This window comes from Onychomys torridus, chromosome 6, assembly GCF_903995425.1.
Source record: "Onychomys torridus chromosome 6, mOncTor1.1, whole genome shotgun sequence".
Taxonomy (NCBI): domain Eukaryota; kingdom Metazoa; phylum Chordata; class Mammalia; order Rodentia; family Cricetidae; genus Onychomys; species Onychomys torridus.
Window position 1 is genome coordinate 14,454,786 of NC_050448.1, and position 14,256 is coordinate 14,469,041.

Here is a 14,256-nt window from a genome sequence, read left to right on the forward strand (position 1 = left end):
TAGGTCCTCTCCTAAAGGCCCATGACCTGTCTAACCATAGGTCCTTAGCTGGATGATGTTGCCAGGGATGAGTTCATCTTGTGAAGTGGGAGTTCAATCCAATCAGAAAGTAGTTAGTTACTCCCACAATGTTCATGCCACGGTTGCACCAGTGGGTATGTCTTTCTAGGCCAGTCATTTTTGTAGCTTGCAGAATTTATAGCTAGGTATGATTGATGAGTACTTTTCCTCTCTAGGAACTTGCATAGTACCTTCCAGCACTGTGAAAGCACTGTTAGCCATTGGCGATGAAGCTTCCAGGTCCATACAAAATTGATTTAATCATATTCTATGACTCAAGTATGTGTTGTCTTCAGTAGTGGAATCTCACCATCATTAAGTTCTAGAGTGTAACCAAGATCAATGCCAATTGCCTGTGAAGTTTGAGGGTCTATGGAACCTTGTTGGCCAAACATTTGCCAAGAAGTAACACATTCTTGGTACCGGCATTTTAAAATAACATCAAAGATGTTTTAAAAATACATACAGAAACCTAGCATTGTAGAAACATGTATTGCTTGGTATATGATCTAGTATATGAGAGGTGGGCAGAAGAAAATTGAAATTACTCTTTAACAGGGCAATAATGGCACTATTAGACATTAGAGGCTCACTGGAACATTTTAAAATGGCAAATGTAAGCAATATGCTTTGAACCAAATAAGAAAGCCTCTACCTTATGAACCTAGAGAATAAAGATGATAGAGGATATTAAAATAATTAATAAATTACATACATACTGAAAAGTAGGAAATGGCATGAAAAAGAATGATAGAGTAAGCAGGGTTATCAGGGTTATCCCCACTGGGGAAGTGGGGAAGGTGAAGATTAGTGTGTGCTTATTAAGCAGAAAAAGAATCGCCTCATGAGAAAGCGAGATGGGAGAAGGCTCATCAGCAGGCAGGTACTGAGGGAATGTTCTACCTGTGAGAGCCACTATGGCAAAGACCCAAATGCAAGGCCTACAAATCTAATGTTTAGTGTTCTGAAGGAGTTGAGGAAGGGAGGAGATGAGCCTGGAGGCCAATAGGAGAAGGAGCATGTGACCCTCTCAAGCCATTGTAAGGATTTGAATTTGAGTTTAATGTGAAGTTATTATGTGCATTTGAGTTTCATCAAGTTTAAAATGAGCTCTGTTGGAAGCCACTTTGGGAACATGTTTGTGAGGCTGGAAGACTCATTTGAGAGACTTTTAAAATGATGGTGATGGGGCAGGGAGCATTAGTCATGCAGAAAATGAAGTTTAAATTAACACAGGGGCACAAACTAAGTAGATTTGATGCCATAGGATGACGAGTCTAAAGTGAGGCAGAACTGAGAAACAAGCCCCAGTGGTCCACACCCAAGAACAAGTCCAATATAGGACATAATAAAGAGAATGAGAAGAACACAGTAAATATTTGATTCTTAAATGCAGGTCAACAAAGTTTATATGTCATCAAAGTTGATGCCTCCAATTGTATTGCTGTTTTGAAAGGCATTTTCTTGCCTTCAGCTGTTTTTCCAAGGTGTACAATGGCAGATTTGATCCTGCCCTCAAAGAGAGGATGCAAATTTGATGTGTGATAAATCTCTGTTGTGACTCAAAAGGAGCCCAACATGGCTCTTTTAAATGTGTATTTAAAAAAAAAAATGTATGTATTTGCAGAGAGACTGCTCTTGCAAAGCAGAATTCTGGTGAGATACCATGTTAGTCAGGACTATCTAGAGAAACAGAGCAGACAGAATGTGTGTGTGTGTGTGTGTGTGTGTGTGTGTGTGTGTGTGTGTGTGTACATATGTATGATTTATTACAGTGGCTTATAGGCTGAGGCCCAGCTAGTCCAACAATGGTTGTCTCCCAACAGAAAGTCCAAGAAGCCTGTAGTTGTTCAGTCCATGAGGCTGGATGTCTCATCTGGTCTTCAGTATATGCCAGAATTCTGAAGAATCAGGCTCTAATGCCAGTGAATGGATGAACTTGTCAGGGAGAGTGAGGGTGGGCAGCCAGAGAATAAGAGCCTCCTTCCCCCATGTCTTTTATACGGGCTGCCACCAAAAGGTATGGCCTAGATTTAAGAATGGCAATCATGTTTAAATTGCAGCAGTATCTGTGATCATTGGGCTGTCTTTAATGCTCTTAGGTTTAAAGGGTCTTGACTAATTGTTAACATGTGTTTGGTTCGCGCACAGTGAAGTATTGTATTCATGCTTCTGTTTCTGGGAAGTGCATGGCTTTGTTCCTGTTGATATGGCATGAGGTGATGGGATGCTGACTTTATTCGGGTGCTTTCAGATGTTCCTTACCAGAGTGTAAAAGAACTCAGGAAAAGCTCTTGCTGGCAAAAGTACAGGGACCATCCCCATGACTGCTCAGCCTGAGGGAGCAGAGCAGAGTACAGTTGAGAGCACCGTAGGGAATGCTTCTAGAAAAGACAAGAGGGACCGTATGGATGCATGTTGACTCCTGGAGTAAACCAGGAGGAAAAATGAGGTTGAACTATACCTTGAGAAAAAAATACCAAGGAACATCTTTGCTAAGAAGGCTTGAAATCCAGCCCAACTCTGAGGGTAAAGAGTCGGGGGTGACTGTACCTTCCCTGGTTTTGAGTTTATCTGGAGTGCTGTTGGCTAGTCTTTTCCAAGAGTGGAAATTAAACTCCAAAGATGGAAAGAAAACACACCTCTCTTTCCATATGTGATAGACTCTGTGATGATGTATCAGTTAAATTGATTCTCTTTTTAAAAATGTAAAAAGTGAACCTGTTTCTGTCTATTTACACTGATATGCGTGCATGCCTATTTGCATATCCGTGCATGTTTGTGAATGTGTGCATGTGTAGTTTCATTATGCAAATGTGCCAAGAAAGTCATTAGTTACTTGAGGCGATTTGCCATCCTACTGGAGAACACAAATTTAGACCTTTCTGGTGACATCCTATCATTTAAGACTGTCTGGACAGCCTCTCAGTGGAAGAGAATCTCAAATAAGTTGCTTCATATATGTTCAAATGTAAACATCATTGTCATTTTTATGATTCTGTATCCCCCCCAAGAATTCTGCCTTGGAGAAGCAGTCATTCTGCAAATACATCGATTCTTTCAATATGCATCTAAAAGAGCAGTGTCCTGAGTTTATTTTGAGTCACAACAAAGATTTGTCACATATCTCTTTAAGGGCAAAGGCCAATGTCCATAGTAAGGAAGCACCTTCTCCCAAGTGGCTTGGCTTTGTAGAGTACAGAAGGCATGAGGGAGATCCCAGAAGCTCACAGTCCATACTTTCGCATCTAGGGAGCTGTGGGCTTTCCTCAGGTTCCACTGGATACAGCAGCTAAAGACCCAATCATGAAGTGAGGCCATATTGATATCAGTATTGCTATTGATGTTGCCTTTTTCCATGTTAGCTGCTCTGCACTCACACCTTTGCTCTTTTGGTCTTACTGGAATTTTAATAAACCTTTTCTCCCATCTGTTTCCTTCATATGTAGCACAGTCTCTATATTTTTATAGGAATGTTTTAAGGCCAACTTTTATAATCCCCAAAAACCAATCATGGGAAAAGTTTTGCCTTATAACTGTGTACACATAGAGAGCTAGCACCCCCTAGTGTATTAGAAACCCCAGAAATTTTGATCTGGCATTTAATAGCCTAATAATAATAAACAGCGATGCGTTACATTGGCCAAGTTGCTAACTTTCTTCACTGGTATTGTTATAGGGTATTTAGGCCCAGGTAAATTACTTTTAAGAGTTAATAAATATCAGAAATAAGTGAAAAGGATGTAAATCCTATCTTCAGCATTGGAACTAAAAGTAGAAAAGTCACTGGCATTTGAACTATTGGTATTTTAAGGCTGTGACCAAGACAGCAATTGGTTGTTCACAGCTAGCTTTCTAATGTCTCCTTCAGAGAGTTTCGGTAAGTTCCTAATTGTTTACGGGAGGCTACAACAGTGAGAGTGCCTGGATTGCCTTGCTTTGGGGGACTGTTAATCTTGTGTGTTGCCTAATGAAACTGTAAACGGAAAATTATAGCTTCACTCCAGAGAGTGAGAAGGCTTATTCCAACAGATGGCATCCAAACGCCGTCTACGCTGTGGCCGCTGATTGTTAATTGTGCTTGTGAAACAATCCTTTTAAACAGCGTAATGCATTTTATCATCCAGATTACAGCTCTCTGCTTTTGGGCTTCTCAATGTGTGTTAACATTTTCTGTAAGAAAGTGTAAGATTTAGTGATTGCCTAATTATCAGATTAAACAACAGAACCACAGCCAACTCAATCATGTTTAGGAACCGTACACCGGGGAGACAGATAAACACCATGCCCATGTTTAAAGAGATGATTTTTTAGAATGTTTGAGTTCTTACTGGGTCTTTATAAACCAAGAGGGATGGGTCAGGTCTAACCTCATGGAATAAAAACAGTATAAACAAAAACAACTTAACCTCATGATAAACACTAACTGTACTTGAATTATAGCTCATTCTGGGTGAAAATGTATATAATTCACATAAATCTTTTAAATTAAAAGGAGCTGTGTGAGGCACAAAGAGAGGACTATTCTCTGAATTATTTAGAAATTATAGTTTTAGTGAAATCCTACAAACAAGAGGAGGTGTGGATTTGATAACATCATGGAAGAAAGACCATTCCAGAATACTCTTTCATGGTGTGGTGGTGTCATGAAGCTGTATTGTCCATTGGTCCTGCATCCTGGTGATTTGGAGCCGGAAGCATAAAGTTTAAAGATGTAGAGAGATTGGCATTTGTGTCAAAAGGAGGTAGCATTTGGTTTATGAGTGTCATGGAAGACTGTTCTCTTCACATCTCATACAGAAAGTACCTACAAAATTGATGGCTGGCACACTCCTCTTTCCATGTCCTGTCACAGGCACAGTGACAAGTAAGTGAGAGAGCAACTCCACTCTCTGAGGGGGACATAGCTCAATCCCCTTCCTATCTTCAGGACTTTTCACCGGATCTGGAAATCCCTGTAAGGGAGTGCTCCATTTGGAAGGCTATTATTAAACCTTATGAATGATGTAGATTCTAGATGGGAACACTCTAGACTGGGAAATATATGAAACTACAAAACTGCCTCAGCATTGAAAAGACAGCTTCACAAGTTTGTGATAAACTCTCGTTCAGAACACAATTTCTAAAAAGATTTAGAATTCCGTCAAACCATCTTTTCCTGATTTTTGAGTCTGTAATAGATTAGAAAAGCAAACAGCTAGAGGTGCTTACAGGGCCTGATACTGATGCCTCACTCTGAAGTAAGAGTAAATCAGACACACTTGATAACTACAGTGGGAAATCAGTTAACAATGGGCTGGCCCGGTGCATGTCATCTCACCTACTGACCAGGATGAACCTTCCAGATATAAGATTTTTCTTATCATGTACCCCCTGGCAAGATGAACCGAAGATAGGGTCTAGCATCTATAACCTCAATAGAATCATTAGAAAAGACAGGAAAATAAAAGAGAAGTCTACAAAGGAACTGACCAGTAACTCGCCAAGAGGAATGGGGTCATGACAGATAGGGCAAAGGAAGAGCTGCCACTCGTCAGGGAGACTAAGCAAACAGATGAAGCCAATTTTAGGGTTCTGCATTGGGTCAAAACAAAGAAAGGCTATGAATAGAAAACCTGGCGACATTTGAGTGTGGTCTGACATTCAGTTCACAGTTTGACACCAGTACAATTTATTGATTTTATATTATATTATGACTATGTAAAAGAGGGGTAGAGTGAGAAGTTTGTGTAGAAACTCTATACAACTTTTAAGTAGTCTACATTGTTTTAGGGTAAAGACTTTTTGAATCCTATAATGCTCCTGGCATCTACTATTTGGGACTAATTGATGTACAAACATTTTTAAAAAAAAGCCCTCTGCTACATAGCTGTATTGTATAATCATTGATAATATGAGCACAAGGGAAGGTTATTTTTGATGTTAAATATTTAATGGAAGTCAAAACACAATACCACAATACCAACATACATATTTTCAATATAAAATATTTAGAAACTAAATGATTAAATTTCAGTTACTTGGTGAATCTATTCTGTGAGAACCCAGATTCATTAGTGATACTGTGAAACAAATTATTATTCTTCCACCAGAACCACTCTTATTGGACCAGGCTCTAGACCCTCTTCTTCAAGCCTCTACCCAAAGATGGACATAGGACTCTGGTGACTAGGGTACAGGCAATGCCCTTTGATTCTGATGCTGTGTAGGGGTTTGAGTGAGGGCTTTGAATGTCTTGTCTGCTCTACAACAGGAGTGAGATAGTTTTACACTTGGAGATCACATTAAATCATAGTTCTAGACTACAGACAGAGTCTTCTAGTGATGTCTTCTTCTTTTTCAATATGAAGTCCCAAGCTGCACTTTCACCAAAATCCAAGTGGACTAGCTGTGATTGGAGCCTGGGCTCTTGAATTATTGAGAGCAGTGGTGTCCTGGAGTGAAAAGAATGTAAGCTTGTCTTTTTTCTCAGCTATAATTTAGCAAATGAAACTGGATGTCTTTGAGCAGCCCATTGTTCCCATTGGTGGTTGGAGGGGGGCGCTTTGTAAGCTATGTATGTTGTATACTGTTGCAGTTTTATTTCTATTACTGTGATCGATACCATGCGACCAACTTGGGGATAAAAAGAATTTTGTTTGTTGGTTGGTTTTTTATTTTTATTATTTATTTATTTATTTATTTATTTATTTATTTATTTATTTACCTACCTACCTACTTACTTACTTACTTACTTACTTACTTACTTACTTACTTACTTACCTACTTGCTTACTTATTGATCCAATAAACAATCTGTCATAAAAGGAGCTCAAGACAGGAAATGAAGAAGAGACCAGAGAGGAGGGCTGCTTGCTGGCTTGCCACTCATGGCTTGCCCAGCCTTCCTTATAGTACTCAGAACCACTTGCCCAGGAGTGGCAACCTGATGCCCCCACAGACTGTCCCATGGATCAGTCTGAGGGAGGCATTTTCTCACTCCAGGTTCTCTCTTCCTGATGACTCTAGCTTGTGCCAAGTGGACAAAATGTTAAGCAGGAGTTACCACCATGTGTTCAGGCTGGTGAGTCACCATGGGAATTGGAATTGGACTCTAGTTCTTCTGTGTATTTCAAAAAACTCTCTGAATGACCGAGACCAAATGACACATACAGTGACATGTCAGCAAGATTGCTCACACTTCAGTGTCTAGGCTAAGAGATGAAAGATTCATTTTAAATGTCAGAAACTTCACAAAATCCACGTAATAGCTAATATAGGTTTATTTTCACTTGTCTTTTGTGGTGCGCGTGCGCATGTGTGTGTGTGTGTGTGTGTGTGTGTGTGTGTGTGTGTGTATGGAAGTCCACAGTTAATCTTGAGTATGTTCCTTAGGCACTGTTCGCCTTACTTCTCCCCAGTTAGGCTAGGCCAGTTGTCTAGCTGAGCCCCAAAGAATGCCCTATTTCTGTCACCCCAACGTTGGGACTGCATAAGCCACCACCTCCAGCTTTTTGTGTGGATGCTGGGGACTGACTTTGAGTTCTCATGCTTTTGTGAGAAGCCCTTTACTAACTGAGCCATTTTCCCTGGCCTTGATACACTTTCAATGATTGTGCTTAGTAAAACACATGGTGGCAAAAGGGAAGAACTGACTGTTTCAAGTTTTTGCTTTATTTCATATAATAATATATATTTAATTTAGAAGATAATAGTAAACTTAGGTGAGTGGCATGTAGTTTAGTGTGTCCTTGTATATATAGGACTACATAGGACAATCCTATTCCATGGAGCTCCTCCTCAGCCTGTGAGCCACTATCCTGGAACATAAACGCAACAGAAGTCTGTCTTGCCAGAACCACCATCAGAAACCCATGGTAGGGCTCAAGGCATTTAGCCTCATAGACTGGGTCATGGGGGCAGAGGCAGGGGACTGGAACATGACCAAGGAAAGCCGTGGAAAAGCAGTGCTGAGATGAATACCATTGACTGGGCCGCAGGGGAAGGCTGTGCTGGGTAGCTAGAAAAAATGTGGGTAAATGAGGCAAGCAGATATTACGGAGATTATGGAAATCTAAGCTCTGGAGTTACAAATGCCTATTAAGGCCGAGCATGGGAGCAGGGCCCACAGAGCAGGGTTGTAATCCTGGTCTACTTGTCATCAGACTTTGGCACGTGAAGGTTCGGCACCTCAGCTGTCTCCATCAGTCCAAATGGGATAATGACACGGACCACTCAGGGAAGAGAGCACCTATGAAATTTCCTAGTGAGCTTTCAGTCTATCTGGTTGAATCTGGACTAGAGAACTATCTACAACTATTGAGCTGGGAGTCAGCGTGAGGAAAGTGATATATTAAAGGAGATTAGGTTGGCAGCCAGGTTTGAGTTGGAGTAGAGTCACGAAAAAACCCCACACACACACAAGAAAACTGCCCCAGGGACCCAGGCTCAAAAACTGTGAACAAAGGGCCCAACGGAGGTTGAGATGAAAACTGATTGGATTTTTAGTTTGATAAGATATGAGGGATGAGATAAACCCAAAGTAGTTTTGAGATTTTAGAAAGCTGTGGATGAGCAGTTGGCACACTGAAAAGGGAAAGGAGAGAGAAGCTGAACTGGATGGGAAGGATGTGACATGGGCATAGTGAATAGACACGAGAGCCCTTAGTTATGTGGGGACCAGCGCTGGAAAGATGCAGCCAGTGAAGGGGAAGCTTGAGCTGAGCTGACAAGGGGTAGGAGACCAAGAAGCCTGGTGATGGCAGGGAATTGTGAGAGTCTGGGTGACTGGTAGGAATTATAAATGAAGGAAGACCAGGGACTCGAGATCAAGCCTATGTGATACTTTCTCTTGAGAAACTGCTGTAAAGGCTGATCAGTTCATTAATTGGAAGGTAATAAAGATTAAATTAAATTCGAGTCATCTTATAGAGTATTCATCTTACAAAAGTGCTTTGGTTCAGAATTCACATGGGCCATAACTGTAGACATGTTATCTTCCCTTTTAAGAGACTGACTGACAGCTTCTTTATAGCCCTCCTCTCAAGGTGAGGATTACAAGAGAACTGTCTGTTCTTCCTGGGGTATGGAACAAATATGATCACATGGCTAGGATGACTGCCTGGCTGAGCCACATAGTAGCCTTGTTACTAGAGAGGTCCCTTGGCATTCTAAAACCTTCGGGACTCACCCTCTATCTAGCACCACACAGTATTGCTCAGCTCCCAGAGCTGCACAAATTTGGCCTCCAGAATACCAGCTCATAGGCTTGCTCTGAGCCCTGACCTTTGACACTGCTTCTCTTTGTGCCCTCTTTGAAAATCCTTTAAGCCTTAGCTCCAATATCTCATCTGCCCAAAGATTGTCCTGGTTCTCCGGTGACAGAGAACTTGGCTGTCAGCCTGCATGTGGCACCTTTTCTGTCTACTTTACATTGCATGGCATGTTATACACTTGCCTCCCACACATGACTTTGAACTCCACTGCAGGGGATGAGTCTGACTCAAGGGCACCTCCCACGCAGCACCTGGCCTTGTCCCTCACATACTGATTGCCAAATTGAGAAGAGGATGATGTTTTCCAAGGCACACATCAGTGCATCAGGAAGGAAGGAAAGCAGCCGGAGACAGCAGGGGAGTTGAAAGGAGGAGGGAGGGCAGCTTATGACTGGGGTGTGAAGCTGTCACCTCTAGAGGTGGCCATGAAGAAGGCTATGGGCTCTTTGCTGCCTGGATTCTCTAAAGCTGGAGGTGAGGGTCAAGGACACAGGCCTCTGTGGACAGGTTGAGTTAAGGGTCTAAGGTTTAAGAACATGACTCAGACTGGGTGACCTTGTCACACAGCAGAGGGACAGAAGTTTATAAAGCCCTAGAGAAGCAGTGTGGGGTATGGAAGGGATTAACAGGACAACTGTCCATTCTAGGAACAAAAGTTAGACATGAAGAATTTTTTTTGTTTGTTTTTTATTTTTTCAAGACATGGTTTCTCTGTGTAGCTTTGTGCCTTTCCTGGAACTCACTCTGTAGCCCAGGCTGGCCTCGAACACACAGAGATCCGCCTGGCTCTGCCTCTCAAGTGCTGGGATTAAAGGCGTGCGCCACCACTGCCCGGCAAGACATGAAGAATTTAAAATTTCCACATGTGGATAAAAGTGAAGGGATTCCTTTGGGGAAGAGAGAGATCATTTGAAGCCCAGTTGATCAATCCCCAAATTATTAAACCTGTAGCATTGGGCTACAGCCACCAAGTCCTCCAATTTGATTCAGTGGTGACTTGTGATGATGCAGGCAATCAGTAGATAGTGGGCAAGACAGATGAATTAGTGACTTTTAATATAGTTCCTCATGTTTAGGTAGTGCTTTTCCATCCCTAGGGCTCTACAGTCTTCTTTAGCTTTTTTGAGCCTCACATTCCCTGTCAGGCTGGCAAAGGAAGGGAGGCTCATGCCTGGATTCCTGTTGATTCCACAGCCCCCACTGCCCTGCTCATGCAGGCAAAGGGAGGTCTGGTGACTTCTTAGCTGCCGTGTGCATGATACCCGATGGTGCTTGACCGAAGCTCTGTGAACGCAGGCCTTGTGACTTCTTTCCCAGCCGTTTCACACATTGTGTGGACACAGTGTGTGGATCTACTAATGTGTGGGAAATATCTTGCTGAGCAGTTTATCTTGGCAGCTACTGTTTCCAGAAAGTTCCTGAGGAGTGACTTGGTAGAGGAATTGGAAGTGGAGGACATGGCTAAGGAGATAGAAACTAGAACAGACCTAGGTGCCTCTAGCCTATTTGGCCTTGAAACTTAGTTTCTACTGAACTGTTAACTAACCCCTAATCATGTGTTGAATTCCTATCTCTAGTTTTTAAGAATATGGCTATATTAAAAAGTGGGATCTTTGAGGGTGTACCTAAGTTAAAATGAGGTTTGATCTGAGAAGAGGAGAATTTGAGGCTAGGAAGATATCTCAGCCAGTAGAATGCCATGAGCTCAATCCCTTCAAACCATGTGAAAAATCTGGGCATGGTGATGCATGCTTTAATCCCAGCACCAAAGAGGTGGACACAGAAGAGTCTCCTGCTAGCCTTGTATACTCAGTGAGCTCTATGTTCAGTTAAGCACCCTGTCTCAAAGGAGTCAATGTTGGCCCTGACCTCTATGCGCATGTGCACGTGCACACACGTGTGTACCCACTATAGACACAAATAACCAAAGAGGGGAGAAATGGGTTCAGTTGTGTACAGAAGGATAGCTGTGTAAGAATGCTGGGACACAGCAGCTGCCATGGTCTGATTCACTCCAAATTTACAAGTTCAAACCTAGTGACCAGTGTTGTAGGATTAAGAGGGGAAGGGCTGTAGGGAGCCAGTGAGTCCCCTGCTTTCTGCCAGGTGAAGACACCAGATTCTCTTCTGTCCTATGGCTCTACTCTCTACCATTGGGCAAGACGGATGGAGCTAGTTGTGAAGAAAGGGACCTGTGCAGACACTGTACCTGCTCACACGTTGGGCTTGCACTGTTAGCCACTGTAGTTGTAAACAATATGTTTTTGGTGTTTATGTATTACCCTGACATGGTATTTTGTTATGGCCATAAAAACACACTAGGCAGTGGCCGCCTTCCAGCCAGGAAGAGTGGCAACAGACGTAAGCGACCATTCCAACACCTTGGCCATGAATTTCGAACTTCCAAAACTGTAGGGAAATAAGTTACTGTTGTTTAAAGCAGTGGTGGTTTGTCATGCCAACCCTGGATTTTGTGAGCATTGGTTCAAAAAGTAAGGAGAAGAAGTGATTGAAGAAGACACGTGGTGTCAACCTCTGATCTTCACATGCATGGACGCATGTACATACGCTGTTAGAGAGTCAACATGCTTTCCCATGAGAAATCACTCCTCCACTTAGAGATCAATAAAGAAGAACTCTTTATTAACAGTGCACTGCTGGTTCTGGCTAATGCAGCAAAGGGAGCCAGCACTGAACATCAGCTCATATAGTTTTATAGCCCCAAGTTACACTTTGATCAAACATGTTTCACAGAGACAGAAATCCCATGGTTAGACTGTTTGGACAAAAGTGAAGATTTACAGTGTAAACTGTTATAGTTACCTTGAAGCAGACCAGTGCTGCTGACCCAGGCAGCTGTGGCCAAGAGTTATGCTCTTTCTTCTCAGAGAACTGGGAGCATGGCTTTAGTGAAATTCTACTTCACTTCCTAAGCAAGGTGAGTAGATCCTTTGTAACACCAATGTCTTATTCTCAGTTCCTCCTCTAGCAACATACACACAATGAAGTTCTGAGTGTAGTTTGAAGTGGAAAGACAAATCCTGTGCTCAAGAACTAGAGCTGCTGTTCTATGGCTCAGGGATGTTATCTGTGAGAGATTAATATATCATATTAATTGTATATAAATCAATTAATAATGAACATCTAAACCACTGGAAAGTCAAGGGCCTCTTTCTGAGCTCATGGTGTCTACAGATTCATCAGGCAGATAAGTCAAAACAACTTCTATTACTAATAATGCTGCTATGATAGTTAGAACCCGGAAACAACCTAGATGCCCCTCAACCAAAGAGTGAATAAGAAAAATGTACATTTGCACAATGGAGTATTACTCACTGTAATGAGTAATATGTAAAAAATTCATATGAAAAAAATAATGACCTCATGAATTTGCAGGCAAATGGATGGAATTGGGAAAAAAAAATCATTATGAGGTAACCCAGACCCAGAAAGACAAACATGGTATGTGCTCACTCATAAGTGGATATTAGGAGTAAAATATAGGATAACCAAACTACAGTAGTCCACAGCCCCAGAGAGGCTGGTAGAGAGGGATACATGGATTTCTCTGGGAAGGGGAAATAGAAGAGGTAAACTGGGGATAGGGATGGATGTGGGGGATGGAGGGATGGGAACTTGAGGGAACAGGTTGGGCAGGCTGGGTGTGGGAGGCAGGTTGGGGGTGGGGCAAAAAGGGAGAGTAGCAAAAGAGGCATCTTTATGGGGGGCATTTTGGGGTTAGGCAGAAACCTGGTACCAGGGAAACCCCCATGAATCCACAAGGATGACCCCAGCTAAGGCTCCTAGCAATAGTGGAGAGGGTGTCTGAACTGGCCAACTACTGTAAGCAGATTGGTGACTACCCTAATTGTCATCAGAGATATTCTATCCTGTAACTGATGGAAGCACATGCAGAGATTCACAGCCAAGCACTGGGCTGAGCTCCAGGAGTCTTGCTGAAGACAGGGAGGAGGGATTGTATGAGCCAGAGGGGTCATGATGGGGAACCTACAGAGACAGCTGACCTGAGATAATGGGAGCTCATGGACTGTAGACCAACAGTTAGGGAGCCTGCATGGGACCAACTTAGGCTCTTGGCATGTATGTGACAGCTGTAGCTTGGTCTCTTTATAAGGCTCCTAGCAGTAAAATCAGGACCTGTCCCCAGTGCTTAGCTGGCTTTTGGAAACCTGTTCCCCAGCTGGATTACCTTGCCCAGCCCTGATGCAGGGGGAGGAGCTCGTTCCTGCCTCAGTTTCATGTGCTAGACTTTGTTGAAGCCCCTGAAGGCCTGCTTCTTTCTGAATGGAGACAGAGGAGCAGTGGATGGGGAGAGGGGTAGATGGGAAGCGGGGGAAGGTGGTCACAGGAGAAGAGGGGGGAGGACTGTGATCAGTATATAAAATAAATGAAAAAAAAGTTACTTAAATTAAAAAAAAAATACTTGTAAGAATCTCTTACGCTTCAGCTCCAGAATATTAAGAATCACTTAGGGAAATGTTGCATCTTGTAAGTGTAAATACCAGTGTTCTTGGGAAAAGTATGAAGGAATTTCTAAGTTGCTCGTGGCCCACACCAATTCCACAGCTACATGGTTTTCACCTTTTACATTGAAAATTTCACATGCCGAGTATCTTCTAATGCTCTCAGAGGAAGAACTTGAAATCATTTCACAAAAGTACCAAAAGAACTAGTCACAATGACTGTCTCAGTTACTGTTCTATTGCTGTGAAAAGGCACAGTAGCCAAGGCAGCTCGTACAAAATAAAACATTTAATTGGGCTTGCTTACAGTTTCAGAGTGTTAGTTCATGATCATCATGGTGGGGAGCAGACAGGCATGGCAGCAAGTAGCTGAGAGCTTTACCGCCTGATATCTAGACAGGAGAGAGAGAGAGAGAGAGAGAGAGAGAGAGAGAGAGAGAGAGAGAGAGAGAGAGAGAG

At 42.5% G+C, this 14,256-nt stretch overlaps 1 long non-coding RNA gene across 1 annotated transcript in view; it reads left to right on the forward strand.

The window, feature by feature from the left end:
* Positions 1-14,256, forward strand: part of LOC118586042 — a 493,690-nt gene that overhangs the window by 73,121 nt on the left and 406,313 nt on the right. The window lies entirely within an intron of this gene.